Raw genomic sequence first — 16,036 nt, forward strand, 5'->3', positions numbered from 1 at the left:
ATGTTAACTTTCAGAAAATGCCTTGGAAAAAAAAATATTTTCATTTTCTTTTTTAAATTTGCCTTTCATTTTAATAATGTCAGTCTCGCCTCAAGATTGCAGAGAAAATGGTAAAAAACATTTAATAAAATGAATTGTTTTTATTTTGACAAGGACAACCATCACTGTGAATATTCAAATTAAAATTGAATCATTTAATTATATGTTGGACCACACTTTGCAACTTGTAGAAATTAAAATATTTTTATAGGGTTTTCATTTTTATTTCTACCATTGCATTTATTTATTTACAATTGGCCAATAATAAGCTTCAATAGAACAGGCAAATATTTAAAAAAAGCAGAAAATCGAAATGTTTTGATAACCGATTTTACTTGTGTGATGTAGAGGAGGGCGGGGTCGGGCCAAGCCGCGAGTGCGCACGGCCGGCCGCCAATCGGGCTAATCAGCCGAGGAGAGGGATAAAGCCAAGCCGGATGTGGCAGTTCGAGAGAGAGAGCCACATGCAGCTGCCGCGTGTGTTTATGTTTGTGTCTTTTTAAGTTTTCATTAAACATTATTTTGACTGTTCAGCCGGTTCCCTCCTCCTCCTTGCCCATTTTAAACCCTGTTGCAACTTGAAACACATCAATTTAAGCTCTATTTTGTTAAGCAGGTAAACAGAATATATTTATAATATTGACAATCATAACAGTAATTACAAAAAAATGCCAAAATTTCACACCATATTACTAACATTTTATGTGTTTGAGTTAGTTATACTATAAATACATTACTGTGCAAAAGTCTTAGGCACATAAGATGTTTCACAAAAACATTTGTCTTAAGATGGTTATTTATATTTTCAGCTTTAGTGTGTCAATAGGAAATACATATTTTATACTCCCAAACATCCCTTCTGCAAATAGAATAGAATAGAAGAACAGGGAGCCCTGCAACAGATTACATGGTCCCCACAGAGCCCCCCACTGTATATTTAGTCAGTCTGGGATTACAGGAAGAGACCGAAGCAATTGAGACAGCCTAAACAGATAGAAGAACTGTGGTGAATTCTCCAAGAAGCTTGGAACATCCTATCTGCCAACAACCAAGAAAAACTGTGTCCAGGTGTACCTAGGAGAATTGGTGCTGTTTTAAAGGCAAAGTTGGTCACACCGAATGTTGATTTAGCTTTTTTATGTTTACTGGACTTTGGATGATGTTAATTGAAAAATGAAAACTAATTATGGCATTATTTTTGAAGACATCCTCACTATGCAACATTTTTTACAAGTGCCTAAAACTTTTGCACAGTACTATATATATACATATTTGGCCTTCTGTCTGTCTATTAGATTGTAAGACGCGGTCCAAATTCTAATCTGCATTATCAGCACGAGCACACTACTGCTGCACAATGGCTCTGTTTGTAGTGTTATTTTTAATTTGAACAGCAGAACAGCATACTACCATACTAATCCTACAATTTATGCATTTACTGCAGAATACATTTTGTGCATGCATGTATACATGGAATGATCAAATCTATTACATTTGCCAATGTTTACACACACTGCAATGCGCTTGACTTCACCTTCCATAGTGTGACAAATAAACCAGAAATAACATCAGACAGAAGCATTCAACACATTTTTTTTTTTTTTTTTTTTAACACAAATGTGTATTAAAAATGCTAAATTTGTATTTCTTAGATGCTAACTGGACAGCATTCACAAAAATAAACATGCAGCGAAATGAAGTCATGTCATAACAATGTAGCATAATGCTGTTTGAAATGTTTATCATTGCAGAATGCGTACTGTTTCACATAATTTTAAAATATAGTAGCGGTGTAGCAATGTTAAGTGTATACAGCACAATATGTAGTAAGCTAGTATTCCATCCCCAACATAACCTGAACCACTAAAGTGATAATGCATGATAAATTACTGCCAAGTTTAGAATGAAATGCCTGACTTTGTATTACTTTGTTTTTGTAATCTCATGTTAACCAAATTTCACCAGGGAGTGTCTTTTTATAAGTGCAAGATTATTAGCAAACAAAATTACCCAAACCTAACTTGGCTTACATTAAAAGTGTAAGGGAATTTACTGCAGTGAAAACATTTCAGTAGATGTGCAGCATCCCTGTTGCCGCCTCCTTAAAAAGGTAATCAAATCTGTGCTTTAATGGGTTGTTTTGCAGTTGGAAAGATGGGAGTGTTAGCTGGCAGCTTACTACATCAGCACTTTTCCAGTTGCTAAATTTACGGTCTCGATTTGAAAGACACTTAGAGAGAGAGAGAGAGAGAGAGAGAGAGAGAGAGAGAGCGCCTCTGTTTCAAAAGCTAGTGAGCTCCCTCGATGCCTACTTAGGCAGCAATATAGGGCTGAAAGATTATGACAAAATTCATAGCTGTCTATTATTTATCTTAATTAGGGGCACCGAAGGAGCTGTGGCACCTATTGTTTTCATTAGTATTATTATTATTAGGGTCCGAGCACCTAAGGTGATGTGGCACCTATTGTTTTCATTAGTATTATTATTATTATTATTCCTCTCCAATGGGAGTCTATGGCAGCCCATAGAACCATACAAAGGAAATTTATGAAATTTGTCACACTGACTGGGTGATCATGAATAGCCCCCATACCAAATTTGTGGTCTCTAGGACATACTCTATAGTGCCACCACCATGTGAAAAAAAATCACTTTTCTTTTCTGCGTATCTTTTGAACCGTTTGTCCTAGAGACACAGTCCAGACTGAGCTGCACAGATTGAATAAATACAAATTTTTATTTTTGCCTTTGTTGAAAAGTTACACAAAATCATAGTTAACGAGCTGGCCATGCAAACATATTTGAGGCTGTATCTCAGCAACCCTTTGTCCTATTGAAACGAAACTCAATATGAATGATGAGGACCATGGTCTGAGGGCACATGCAGCGTTTCTTGACAGCGCCACCTATTGGTCAATAGGATTTCATAAAAAAAACAAAACAATATATATATATATATATATATATATATATATATATATATATATATATATATACAGTACTATATACAGTATATATATATATATATATATATATATATATATATATATATATATATATATATACAGTTGCAATAAAAATTATTCAACCCCCCCGACCAGCAATACATTCTGGTGATGTGAATTAAAACACATCAACTAAAACCTCAGTAAACAAAGTAAGTTGTTTTTAATACACATTTGAGTGATTCTGAGAACAAAGAGTTCAGTTTACCCAAATTTTAAAATAAAAAATAAATAATTCTCTCCACAAATATCATGTCAAAAATATTCAACCCCCAAAGTCAATCATTTGTGGAGCATCCTTTATCCTTAATAACAGCAAATAAATGTTTCAGGTAAGTGTTCTCAGGCTTCGGACACCTCTCTATTAGAATTTGTAATGATGGACTGAAAGGGCCATTTAAGGACATTCCACGATCTATCCCTGAACCTATCCCTTGGACAACTTGGATGTATCCTTGGTGTTATTGTCTTGCTGGAAAGTCCAGTGATCACCGAGCTTCAATTTACACACTGAAAGCATCAAATTTTTCATGCCAAAATGGCCTGATACCTGAAAGAATCCATGGTGTCAGTCACATAGTCAGGATAGCCATTTCCTGCAGCCACAAAACACCCCCATAACAGGACTGACCCACCTCCATGCTTGACTGTGGGGATGGTGTCATTCTTGTCATCACCTTGTCATCTTACTCTTGCTGACCCATGGGTCTAAAACTCATTTTCAGTTTAGTGTCATACATCTATAAAACCTTCTTCCAGGACTCCACAGGTCCTAATTACTTCTTAAATATTCAGTCAACTGGTGTCAACATTTCCCTTGGTGAAGTTTTGCTTTCTTCCACACCCCAAGAAGGTTGCCGTTGTACCATATTTAAAAAATGTATGAATGGTGCTGCCAACGTTGTCTATTGGAAATTGAAGTGCCTTGGAAATGTACTTTTAGCCATGAACTTTCTTGTGTAATGAAATAATCTCCTCTATTAGCTTTTGAGACAGCTTATTTTTAATTGCATTTTTTGCTTAGAAATACATTTTTGCTTACAATGCTAAACTTAAAATTTAAAACTTAAATAAGTTCCATTGCAGATTGATGACTTAATTTTGTTTTAAAACAATTACTTGTGTAGCCTTACATATTTAAGTAACAGCTACATGCAATAGGGGTTGAATAATTATGACATGGCTGTATTTAAAAAAAAAATCCTGCTATTTAGAAATATTAGGTTATATATTCACACTATGACTTTGAATGTGTCACTCAACTGATATAGATGTAAAGTTTAAAAATTCTGGGTCATCAGAAAAGCTTACCTTTGTAAATCCTTACTGTCTTGGGGGGGGTTGAATATTTTCGATTGCAACTGTATATATATATATATATATATATATATATAATAATCACACACATTTAAAACTATACTTCTCTTTCCACTACCCCTCCCCGAGAGCCCTCCAAGAATGTCAAATAGCTGCCCCATTTCCTATCAAATTAATCTCAGTTCCCCAGCCTTCTACATGACATTTCCTCGAATGCCGCCACCCTCCCCATCTCTTCTACACCACTCTTGAAATGGGGGCGCTCCAGCCGAATTCCATCTCCTTAGAACAATCTGTCTGCCAATCATAACACTGGTTAGGACCCAATTTTGTATGTGTTTATCCCCTATATTAATGACCACCCCATCGTCTAAAATACAGAGTCTGGAGCAAAATGAAATTTGAGTGCCCAATACGTCACACATAAATCTCTGAACCTTCAACCAAAATTCTTCAATCTTAACACACCACCAAAAAACATGGGTTGTGTCTCCATCTTCTGATTGGCATCGCCAGCAGGTGGTTGTGTCTTTCAGACCAAGCCTATACAATCTAGAGGGGGTCCAATAGAATCGATGTAAAATCTTAAATTGCATAAGATGCGACCTTGCATCTCTAGATGTAGACTTGACGTTTTTTAGAATCCTAGCCCACACTTCCTCTTCCAATACCAAATTCTCCCATAATCTCTTGATAGAAGTTAAAGCTCCGTCCCCCAGACTCTGAATTAGCAGGGAGTAATACACTGATGTCTCATGACCTTTTCCAAAAGCAGTAATTACCACTCCCAGAGTATCGGCCGCTTTAGGGGGGTGTATGCTACTCCCAAAAATAGCACAGAGCAGGTGGCGCAGCTGTAAATACCTAAAGAACTGAGATATGGGAATCCCAAAATGTTGAACCATATTTTCAAAGGAACTCAACACTCCACTCTCATATAGGTCACCGAGCGTAATAACCTCCCTCACAATCCACTCTGACCAGCAGAAAGGGGACTTATTAATACATAATTTGGGGTTCAGCCATATGCTCGAGGCAACATTTAAATGAATGTCCGAATTAAACACTCTGAACACTTTTGTCCACACCGAGTGCAAATGCGAGATAATGGGGTGTAACTTAACTTCTCCGATTAGTTTGATAGAAAGGCTTTGCAATGGCAAAACTGGGGCAAGAACTTCCTGTTCAATACAAAACCAGGGAGGGGCTCTCTCAGGTGGAAGCGACCAATGAGACCAAATGCATAATAATAAAACAAAATCTTGAGTAGGCCTAGCGCAACTTTGTCAATCGGCCTATACAATTTACTGAAATGTAATCTGGGACGTTTACCATTCCAAATGAAGGACTTCGCTATGCTATCAAATTGCTTGAAATAAGTGAGGGGGACATCTATAGGGAGAGACTGTAGCAGGTAGTTGAATTTTGGAATACAATTCATTTTAATAACATTAACCTTCCCAATCATAGATACAGTGCATCCGGAAAGGATTCACATCGCTTCACTTTTTCCACATTTTGTTATGTTACAGCCTTATTCCAAAATGGATTAAATTCAATATTTTCCTCAAAATTCTACAAACAATACCCCATAATGACAACATGAAAGAAGTTTGTTTGAAATCTTAGCAAATTTATTAAAAAGAAAAAAAAGAAATAAATCACATGTACATAAGTATTCACAGCCTTTGCCATGACACTCAAAATTGAGCTCAGGTGCATCCTGTTTCCACTGATCATCCTTGAGATGTTTCTACAACTTGATTGGAGTCCACCTGTGGTAAATTCAGTTGATTGGACATGATTTGGCAAGGCACACACCTGTCTATATAAGGTCCCACAGTTAACAGTGCATGTCAGAGCACAAACCAAGCCATGAAGTCCAAGGAATTGTCTGTAGACCTCCGAGACAGGATTGTATCGAGGCACAAATCTGGGGAAGGGTACAGAAAAATTTCTGCAGCATTGAAGGTCCCAACAAGCACAGTGGCCTCCATCATCCATAAATGGAAGAGGTTTGGAACCACCAGGACTCTTCCTAGAGCTGGCCGCCTGGCCAAACTGAGCGATTGGAGGAGAAGAGCCTTAGTCAGGGAGGTGACCAAGAACCCGATGGTCACTCTGACAGATCTCCAGCATTTCTCTGTGGAGAGAGGAGAACCTTCCAGAAGAACAACCATCTCTGCAGCACTCCACCAATCAGGCCTGTATGGTAGAGTGGCCAGACGGAAGCCACTCCTCAGTAAAAGGCACATGACAGCCCGCTGGAGTTTGCCAAAAGGCACCTGAAGGACTCTCAGACCATGAGAAACAAAGATTGAACTCTTTGGCCTGAATGGCAAGCGTCATGTCTGGAGGAAACCAGGCACCGCTCATCACCTGGCCAATACCATCCCTACAGTGAAGCATGGTGGTGGCAGCATCATGCGGTGGGGATGTTTTTCAGCAGCAGGAACTGGGAGAATAGTCAGGATCGAGGGAAAGATGAATGCAGCAATGTACAGAGACATCCTTGATGAAAACCTGCTCCAGAGCGCTCTGGACCTCAGACTGGGGCAAAGATTCATCTTCCAACAGGACAACGACCCTAAGCACACAGCCAAGATATCAAAGGAGTGGCTACGGGACAACTCTGTGAATGTCCTTGAGTGGCCCAGCCAGAGCCCAGACTTGAACCTGATTGAACATCTCTGGAGAGATCTGAAAATGGCTGTGCACCGATGCTCCCCATCCAACCTGATGGAGCTTGAGAGGTCCTGCAAAGAAGAATGGGAGAAACTGCCCAAAAATTGGTGTGCCAAGCTTGTAGCATCATACTCAAAAAGACTTGAGGCTGTAATTGGTGCCAAAGGTGCTTCAACAAAGTATTGAGCAAAGGCTTTGAATACTTATGTACATGAGTTTTTTTTTTTTTTTGTGTTTTTTTATTTTTATAAACTTGCAAAGATTTCAAACAAACTTCTTTCACGTTGTCATTATGGGGTATTGTTTGTAGAATTTTGAGGAAAATAATGAATTGAATCCATTTTGGAATAAGGCTGTAACATAACAAAATGTGGAAAAAGTGAAGCGCTGTGAATGCTTTCCGGATGCTCTGTAAATGTAATAAAGCCCACCTGGCCACATTGCTCAAACCTTTTTATTAAAGGGTCAAAATTAAATCTAAATAAATCACACAAATTTGCTGAGAGTAAAATACCAAAATACTTAAATGCCCTGCTTGCGTCACTGGAAGGCGCCTGGCTGAAAAGACGTTACCGGGCAGCACGCTGTCAGAGCCAAAGCTTCAGATATAGACCAATTAACTCTATTCTGAGAACTTAAAAAAGGAATTAATAATTCTGTGGAGGCAAAGCATAGATCTAATAGGGTTGGAGACGAATAATAAAATATCATCTGCGTAAAGCAAAAGCTTATGCGCCATACCTCCCACGATCACCCCCGGAAAATCATCCTCCTTTCTTATCACGGCTGCTAATAGTTCCAGGGCAAGACGGAACAATAATGGAGAAGAGGGCTACCCTGCTGGGGGCCCCATCCAGAGTAAAATAATCTGAAATTAATCCATTTGTTTGTACCGCCACTACCGGGTGTCTATAAAGTAACTTTATCCAACCAATAAAAGTATTCCTGAACCCGTACATTTACAAAATCTTAAAAAGATAATCCCATTCTACCATATCAAACGCCTTTTCAGTGTCAAGTGAGATGGCAGTGACCGGAGTCTGATCATTCGCCACTGACCACATGATATTGATGAAACGCCTAATATTATCAGAAGAGATACGGCCCCGAATATACCCTACCTGATCTATATGTATAAGAGATGTCATAATTTAATTGGTTAGGCAAAATTTTTGACAATATTTTAACGTCTAGCTGGATCTGGGAAATTGGACGGTAACACTTACACTCACTTGGATCATTGTCCTTTTTAAGAATCAGACTGATCCGGGCTTGTGTCATGGTTGACGGGAGCTTTCCATTCTTTAATGATTCCATATAAACTTCTAGCAAAAGTGGAGCCAATTCTGTAGCATAAGATGTAAAAAACTCAGTGGCCCCGTCCTTAATTACCTCGCCAAGCTCCTCAAAGGTTATCGCAGAATCAAGAGAATTTTTTTGCTCAGCTGTCAGTTTAGGAAGTTCTAATGTCTCCACAAAGTTTTTAATATCCTCATCAGTAGACGAAGACGTGGAACTATAGAGATCAAGATAGAATTCTTTAAAAGCATTATCAATATCAATAGCTGAGGTATATATTTCACCACCAGCAGATTTCACCGAGGGAATGGTAAAAAAAGACTCTCTCTGTTTTATATATCTAGCCAGAATTTTCCTGCCTTGTCCCCTGACTCAAAGTATGACTGTCTTGCCCTGAATAGTCAAAACTCCACCTTACGTGACAAAGTAGTATTAAATCTATATTTCAATCGGGTCAATTCTGTATGATCTGGCCCCTAAGAAACGCCTTAAGTGCCTCCCAAGCCATGCCCACAGAGGATACTAAGGACCAGTTGGTCTTCATATAAACATTGATTTCAGCCTTTAACATTTGTTGGAATTCAGAATTTTGTAAAAGGGATACATTAAAGTGCCAACTATATGATTTCCTTTTTTCCATATGCGGCAACACCCCTAAACACACCCGGGCATGATCTGAGATTAAAATGTTTCCAATTGAGCACTCAACAACAGATGAAATGAGGGACTTAGATATATATAAAAAAACTATTCTAGAGTAAATCTTATGGACTGATGAAAAAAATTTATAGTCCCTACCAGATGGGTTCAAAAGTCTCCAAATATCTGTAATATCAACATTTTTACACATCCTGTGAAGCGTCAGTGTTGCTCTAGGGGGCTTGCACACTTTTGCTTCACTATGATCAAGGACTGAGTCCATCAAAAGATTAAAGTCTCCTCCCAATATTATATCATGAGGGATGCCAGCGGCTTGCAACATCCCTTCAAGATCTATAAAAAAGCCCTGATCACCAATGTTAGGTGCGTAAATATTAGCCAAAATAAGAATTTGCCCCTGAATTTCTGCTGAAACAATAATGACTCTTCCTAATTTATCGTTAATCTGTTTGAGACATTTTAATTGTAGATGTTTACTTATCAGTGTAATGACTCCCCTGCTCTTACTTGGGCCAGCACTAAAGAAAACATGTCCACCCCATATCTTCCCAAATTTTTCATTTTCCTGCAGGGAAAGATGCGTTTCTTGAAGAAACACTATATCATATTTCTTACGTTTAAGAAGAGAAATAACCTTCCTTCTTTTTATGGGGAGCCCCAACCCATTCACATTCCACGTGGAGAGATACAATCCACTCATATTAACATCTGACATTTTGACATATGAGAAAAATTAGATTGTGTGTCAAAAATAAAAATTAAAAAGACCACATTCCCCATTAGCGCATCAATCAAACCCCGAACTTACCTCCAAACCAAACAAACAGAAAAAAAATGTGTGCATTAACCCCGCGCACGACAGCGCCAACTGGCGTCCATCCCTCTAAACTCAAACAGTCCATGTACGCCTACGAGAGCCCCTGCGACAACTTTGCCATCAGATTTCTCAAGTTTCTATACAAATTTTGTGAGACAGAAATACACAACAAAAGATAATCTATAAAACAAACTCCTGCCAATAGGCAGAATAAATACAAAGAGTGTGTAGATTCATCCACAAAACTGTCCCGAAGGTGTGTTACTCCACAAAACAAACTCCAGCTGCTAGGCGGAACCAGCACAAAAAACAAAACAAAAAAAAAGGCACTCAGTTTCCTCGAACAGTCAAGCGAATGTTCAGTGAGTCCACTCGGCTGCAACATGAGTACCACAAGATAACATACTCACTCCATTGACTCTATGAAGGACATCGCTTGCTTTGGGCATGTGAATGTTTTTTACGGCCATCCTTAGCATCTATTCTCAATTTGGCCGGGATTATCAGTGCAAAAGCAACCTTCCATTAATGTAAAAGTTTCTTGCATTTCTTGAATCAATCACATTTCTCTCTTGTCGAATTTGCAAAGTCTGGGAACAAGCAAATGCTGTGGTTTTTCCAAGAAAGCCTTCCTTTACTCCTCACCTCACGTAACACAAGATCTTTATTGGATGATCTCAGAAATTTGGCCAGAATTGATTGGGGCCTGCCTCCCTCCACAGCTCGCCGAGAAGGAACCCTGTGAGCTCGCTCGATTTCCAGCTTATGGCCAGTTATGTCAAGCAGATTCGGAAAGAGCCCATCCAGGAATTTCATGATATCCTGACCCTCTTCAGCTTTAGGAATTCTGACAATACGGACGTTATTCCGTAGGCTATGGTTCTCTATGTCCTCCAACTTCTACCAGACATGCTACAAATCCACCTTAGTCGCCAATGGATTAGCAGATAATTCCCTCTCTGATGACTCCACATAATCTATCCATTTCTCGACATCCCCCACTCTTGTAACCACCTCAGAGAATTTTGTCTCCATGGCAGTGATCGATCGATGTATTACAGCAAGATCCTCCAAGTCAGCAATGACCTTCATCAGCACTGCTGACATGTTCAACATCTCTCGCCGAATTTCCCTCATCTCTCCAGCCAAATCTACTCCCTGGCTCGAGGCCTTCTCAGGGATGTCAGCTTGAGCATGTAAGTGTCTTTTAATGTCTCCAGAGCCTGAGGATTTTGAATTATTTGACGTATTGTCCTCCTAGAACAGTTATGGAACAGAGTGTATCAAATCTCACCGGTTTATGTCATTAAAAGTGTTAAAACTAGCAAAGTGCGCAGAGCTCGCCTTTCACACGTCCGATCCACGCATGGCGCCACGCGACTCATTCATATTGACATTTCTTAAAAAATTATGTATCTTTTAAATACATTGTTGGATTTAAAAAAAAAAAAAAAATTGGTATACATCATCGACATCATGTCCTGGTGACACTTTGGAGACAGCACCACCTATAGTTCAAAGATAACCTACACTTGAGTGCTGACTCTAACATCAGGAAGTCTCTTTGCCACTTAGTAGACATGTTGGCTGAGTGGCTCAGTGAGATGAAGCCCTGGTTTATAATTTTAAGAGTCTTGGGTTCGATTCCCATGTGTACTGGTGTTAAAGTTTATTTTGTACTGTAGGCCTTTGTAATATGTTTAATGAATAGTTGCAAGGCTTATCACAGATCATTTCTGTTTGCAGAACTTCTTGTTTTTCTTTGTCTTAGTATTGTTCTTCTGATATATATGTGGGAGTCATATCTTTTGAAAGGATTGAGAAGTTTGGATACAGCATCACCTGTAGTTCATAAGAACACGGTCTGTTTAGCATGGTTATAATGTTACATGCTATGATAGCTTAGCATGCTAAACGGTCAGTATGCTAACTGTTGGGTTTTCTGTCTTGGCTATTTGATCACAATTCTATCTGTAGGCAACATTAGTTTAACATGCTAATCAGCTAGCATGCTAATCAGTTAAATACATCATGACCAGTCTGTTCTTTCTACTGTGCTTGATATCAGCCATATCAGCTCTCCACCATTTTTAATACTTTTTTTTTATTATTCAAAACTTGCTGACTCTCAGCTTGGTATGTCTCTTCAGCAGCTGTAAAACCTGTGGCAATGCATTCCAGCAGTATGGTGCATTACACCTGTATGCTGTGGAGATTGAAAGGTTGCTTGTTTGAGACCAGCTTGGGGTGACTTGAAAGCCTTTAAGTAATTGCAAAATGCGTCATGACCTGTTTGTTCTTTCTTTCTGCTGTGTTTGATATCAGCCCTCCACCCTTTTGAATACTTTTTACATTTAAAACATGCTTACTCTCAGCTTGGTATATTTCTTCAGCACCTGAAAAACCTGTGGCAATGTAGCTTAACAGTCAGTGTGCCATGCCTTTGTTCCCTGGAGAGCAAAAGATTGCCAGCTTGGGACAAATGTTAAGTATTAGCAAAATACATTATGACCAGTCTGTTTTTTCTTTTTGCTGTGTTTTTATATCAGCCATATCAGCTCTCCACCATGTTTAATGTTTTTTTTCATTCAGAACCTGCTGACTCTCAGCTTGGTATGATTCTTCAGCACATGTGGTCCAGCAGTAAGTTGCACCATCTCTGTGGGCTGTGCAGATCAAAAGGTTGCTGGTTTGAGACCAGCTTAGGGCAACTGGAAAAACTTTGAGTAACTGCAAAATATATCATGACTGGTTTCTTTCTGTTTTATATCAGCACATGACCATTTTACATAAATTTTTCATTCAAAACCTGCTGACTCTCAGCTTGGTATGTCTCTTTAACACCTGTGAAACTTTTCAGTTTCTGTCACTTTTTTGGTGACTTGTGAAGTATTGTGGGGTTGCTTTGTATATCATATTCATGCAATGTGTTGTGCTAACTATGGTGTAATTCTTGCCATATCAGATATTTTTTAATTCTGTTTACTGAATGGTTGCTGGGCTTTTCTCCAAGCAGATTTTTATTTTCCCCTTTGTTGAAAAGTAACATGAATATAAAGTTGATCATGGTAACTTCTGTGCTCAGCTGTGATTCCTCTAAGCTTGGTATGTCCCTTTGTTGAGTTGTAACTCTGTGGTTGTATAGTGTAAGAGCTAGCACATTGGACTCAAGAACAAAAAATCATGGGTTCAAATCTGTCTTGGGACAATGTGATCTGTGCTTGCTCTGTGAGATATTTGGGTTGTGCAGTGGTTGCCAGTTTGGTGCTTGGCCCTGTAATGTCCTGCTTGCAGCTATATTATTATTATTATTATTCCTCCCCAATGGGAGTCCATGGCAGCCCATAGAACTGTACATAGGAAAATTATTACATTTAGCACACTGATAGGGGTGGTCATGAATAGCACCCATACCAAATTTGGGGTCTCCAGGACATATTCTATAGTGCCACCACCATGTCAAAAATTCACTTTTCTTTTGTGCGTATCTTTTAAACTCTTTGTCCTAGAGACACAATTCTTTTTTGTATGACTTCTCTTGATGATCCCAAAGAACCCCTTACATTAAAACTCCGCCCATTACAGTGGCCGCCATCATAGATTATGTAATTTATAGTTTTTCACTTCTGCTCCTTTTAACTTTGCCTGATTTGCACACAAAATGTCTCCAAATAATCTCCAGACCGAGCCGCACAGAATTAATAATACAAAAGTTTGATATTTGACTTTGTTGAAAAGTTATGCAAACAAATAGTTAACGAGATGGTTGTGAAATTGGATTTGAGGCTGTATCTCAGTAACGCTGTGTCCTATCAAAACGAAACTTTGGCATGCTCCATGAGGACCATGCTCTGAGGGCACATGCAGAGTTTTGTGACAGCGTCACCTATGGGTCAAGAAATGTGAAAAATTGTTTTTTTGCCCATAACTTTTGAACTTTTAGTGTCTGTGGATTCCTTAGGTCATGTGGATTTCAACGATACCAGTTTTTCCCATATCGGCCATACTGCCTCTCCACCATATTGACAATTATTTTAAAAATTATATAACTTTTAAATACATTGCTGGATTTAAAAGAAAATTGGTATGCATCACCAACATCATGTGATGATACATAAGCCGTTTAAAGATAGCGCCACCTATAATTCAAAAGATAACCTACATTTGTGTGCTGACTCTAACCTCATAAAGTCTCTTTGCCACACAATGGACACATCTACTGTGTGGTTCAGCATTTTAAAGCACTGGTTTATTGTTTCAAGGGTTGTGTATTTGAATTCCCACCTCTGCAAGTCATTCTGTAAAAAACTTTGTAGTTCTGTTGATTTTTGTTATGTGCTTACTGAATAGTTGCTGGGCTTTTCCACAATCAAATTCTGAATCTGATCTCTGTTGAAAAGTTACATCAATACAAAGTTGATCATGGTGACTTTTGTGCTTTGTTGTAAAAAAAGCTTCTTACCATAGTATGTTCCTTTTAGTGGTTGTTAGCCCAATGGCTGTGTTGTGCAGTGAGTAGAGCATTGAAATGTCAAACAGAAGGTTCCTGGTTCAATACTCATCTCAGCAAGTCATGCATTAGAAATGTGGGTAGTTCTGGTGATTTCTGTATTGTGCTTATTGAATGGAGGCTGAGCTTTTCCCAATCAAATGTTGATTTGCATCTTTGTTGAAAAGTTACATGACTATAAAATTTATCATGTTAAAAGCTGTGCTTGGCTGTGATTACTCTAAGCTTGGTATATCCATTTGTTGACAGGCAATGTTGTGGCTGTGCGATGCAGTGGATAGCACACTGAACTGTGGAACAGAAAGTTGTGGATTCAAATTGTCTGGGGTCAGTGTTATCTATGCTTGCTCTATGAGATCTTTGGGTTGTGCAGTGGTTGCTATGCTTGGCTCCGTAATTGCTGCTTGCAGCTATATTATTGTAATTAATTTCGATTAACAGAATTTACATTAAAATATTTGTGTTGGGGGAGGGGGAAGTAATTCAGAAACACAAAGATGTTTTTAAATTACTTTACTGCTGTTTTATTCATGAGTAAAAAATAAAAAAAACTCTGTAGGTCCTCACAATGCAAGTGAATGGTGACCAAAACTTTGAAGCTTCAAAAAGCACATACAAGAAGCATAAAAGTTGTCCATAAGACTCCAGTGGTTTAATCCATGTATCTGATGTGATCCAATCAGTTTTGGGTGTGAACAGACCAAAACGTAACTCAATACTCACTATCTTTACATCTGCCGTCTCCTTGCAGATCCAGTTTTCAAGCTCGATTACACTTCCTAGCACCATCTAGCACTCTGCGCATGTGTCATAAACTAGGAAGTGTAATCGAGCTTGGAATTATGATCATGCCCAGAGACTGCATTTGGTAAGATGTACAGTAACAACTTTGTTACATTTTGGTCTGTTCTCACCCAAAACCAATTGGATTGCTTCAGAAGACATGGATTAAACCACCGAGTATTATGGATTACTTTTATGCTAACTTTATGTGCTTTTTGGAGCTTCAAATTTTTGGTCACCATTCATTTGCATTGTATGGAACAACAGAGCTGAGATATTCTTCTAAAAATCTACATTTGTGTTCAGCAGAAGAAAGAAAGTCATACACATCTGGGATGGCAAGAGGGTGAGTAAATGATGAGAGAATTTTCATTTTGGGGTGAACTATTCCTTTAATTGTTGCAGCTGTAATTGTAATCTTGATTATTTATTCAATTAATTGTGCAGTCACCCAATAATAAACAGTTAACCCAAAAATTAAAAGCACCATTCGCTTACATTGTATGGAAAAAAAGATGCAATAAAAATAAAAATGGTGACTGAGGCTGAAATTTAGCCTTATTGTATATGTCCCTTTGTGTTTCATGGAAGAAAAGAAGTAAATAGGTTAGCAACAAAATTGACATTTTTAGGTGAACTATCCCTTTAAAATGTTGCCTCCGTAGGCAGCTCACTAGATTTTGGAACAGTGCAAATGTATGTGTGTGTGTGTGTGTTTCTGACACAGAGCAGATTTCTGTATGAACCCACATAATTTCCTGTGCTCTCTCTATGGCCTGCAGCTTAATGGCTGAGCACCCAGGGACAACTGCATCCAAAATAATTCTAATCAATTGTGTCAGTGGGAAATGGGATTTGTGAAGGTTGTCTCTGCGGCGCACTGATTTTTGGGTGGCAAAGGTTTCTGCATGTACTACAGG

General features: G+C 38.6%; 1 protein-coding gene across 1 annotated transcript in view; it reads right to left on the minus strand.

Moving 5' to 3' along the window:
• Positions 1-16,036, minus strand: part of LOC127413416 (netrin receptor UNC5A-like) — a 377,604-nt gene that overhangs the window by 40,452 nt on the left and 321,116 nt on the right. The gene's annotated exons all lie outside the window — the stretch shown is intronic.

This window comes from Myxocyprinus asiaticus, chromosome 22 (assembly GCF_019703515.2).
Source record: "Myxocyprinus asiaticus isolate MX2 ecotype Aquarium Trade chromosome 22, UBuf_Myxa_2, whole genome shotgun sequence".
NCBI classification, from domain to species: Eukaryota; Metazoa; Chordata; class Actinopteri; order Cypriniformes; family Catostomidae; genus Myxocyprinus; species Myxocyprinus asiaticus.